Source organism: Heptranchias perlo, chromosome 40 (genome assembly GCF_035084215.1).
Source record: "Heptranchias perlo isolate sHepPer1 chromosome 40, sHepPer1.hap1, whole genome shotgun sequence".
NCBI lineage: Eukaryota > Metazoa > Chordata > Chondrichthyes > Hexanchiformes > Hexanchidae > Heptranchias > Heptranchias perlo.
The window spans coordinates 16,477,138-16,478,880 of record NC_090364.1 but is presented as its reverse complement, the minus strand read 5'-3'; the positions used below and the strand labels follow the sequence as shown (position 1 = coordinate 16,478,880).

At 53.2% G+C, this 1,743-nt stretch overlaps 1 long non-coding RNA gene across 1 annotated transcript; it reads right to left on the bottom strand.

The window, feature by feature from the left end:
* Positions 1-223: 223 nt before the first annotated feature.
* LOC137305388 (uncharacterized) lies at positions 224-1,425 on the bottom strand. Its single transcript, XR_010958708.1, has 3 exons — positions 1,122-1,425; positions 631-789; positions 224-494 (listed from the first exon to the last, which is right to left on the bottom strand). It is a non-coding gene; the product is annotated as an uncharacterized lncRNA (long non-coding RNA).
* Between the last annotated feature and the right edge of the window lie 318 nt (positions 1,426-1,743).

Here is a 1,743-nt window from a genome sequence, read left to right as displayed (position 1 = left end):
AGTGTGAAGACTCCAGTCCTCACACCACCGGATAGAGCATCGCACACTAGCGCCACCCCCCACCACCACCACCACCACCCTCCCTGGACAAAACAGGCCTGCAACCACACATACACCCACTGGAGAGTGACCCAATGGGTGGCATCAAGTGTCGCCGCTCATGGTGAACCTCAAGAAAGGGCCCTATTACAGAAGCCAATCAAGAATGGCCAAGACATGGCAGTAGTGGTGACAATAATATTTAATGTGAGTTTAACAAAAAGCTAATATAAATAAAAAACGTGACCAACCATCGAACACCCTTGTGCACCCCCTTCATGCTTACAAAACCTTCGCCTTTCTCTTCCGATTACTTCTACGTGGTGCATCCCGTGTGGCTGCAGCAGAGGTAGTGGCAGGTTGCTCTTGTTCGCTCAGATGTGACGGTCCATCCTCAGAAGCTGGCAGGTCCTCTGAGGAATCGCCCTCTGCCGTCACTGAGGCCGCTAAAGGCCCTGTAAGAGAACAGAAGGCAATATTAAGCGTCATCACAGATGTGTCATGTTGCGATGAGCATACTGGGGTGCTGGGGATGGCAAGGCAAGTTAACATCAATTCATATTGTGTGTGTGAATGTTAAAGTTCTGTCACCAGTTTGTCAGGTGCCCATCTCGGCGTCCCTGACGGACAGGCACTCAAGGGTTCTGCTGAGCTCCAGCGCCTCCTGCTCCGAGTCTGTGAGGACAACGATTTGTTGCGGCCCCCCTCCAGTCCTCGCCGTCTCCCGTGCATTCTGGGCTCTCTTCTTCTCTAAGGGGAGAAAGCACAGATGTGTGAGTGAGTGATGGTGACGTAGCCAACCGATGAATGCATTGGTTTGGCTGCGGCTGATTGTGAAAGAGATGCATCAGAGGTTGAGTATGAGACAGAGCCATAACATTGCATGAGGATTGGGTTGAGTGGTAGTGATGGGGTGACTAATGGGGAGGTGAGGAAGTGCTGAGGAAGTGCAGGTAAGTTGAGGATGAGCCTTAAGTGGGTGTGGGGAGTGATGAGATTTGGTGTTGGCAGTGCAGAATGAGTTGGGGGGTGGGGGTGTGATGTGGAAGACAGAATGTAGGAGAGTCAGTAAGTGTACTCACTTTGGCTGACCTAGTTAGGTCATTGAAGTGCTTCCTGCACTGGACCCAGGTGCAGGAGATGTTGCTGCTGCTGGTGACCTCCTCTGCCACCTCGAGCTAGGCCTTCTTGGTGGCAGAGGCAGGCCACTTCCTCCCGTCCGCTGGGTAGAAGACATCCCTCCTCCTCCTCATCCATCCACTAGCACCTGGAGCGAGGCATCGCTGAATCTTGGAGCAGCCTTTCCCGTGTGGTGTGTGGGTGTTTGCTCCAGGAGCAGCCATTGGAGGACTGCCCCTTTAAATAGAGCTCCTCCAGCTGACAGCCTGTGATGCGGGTGTGCAGTCCGCCTGCTGCGCAGCTTTCAGACAGCAAATCCGGAAGCCACGCTAAGTGGTTCCAATTGGTTACCCACCCAATCACCCCCCCCACCTCCCCCCCCACCCCACCCCGGCGCCATCCCGCCTCCCCGCTAAATTTTGGGCCAAGTTCATTTATCTTGATGACATCGCCCTTTCCACACATGGTAAAGACCCTCTCTACAGATGTGAAGTTAATGGCTGAATACATTCAATACTGGCAGCTCCTCCCCAGTACCTCCAAAATCTTGGCAGCAGCTTTTCACCTAAACAACAAAGCCTCCAA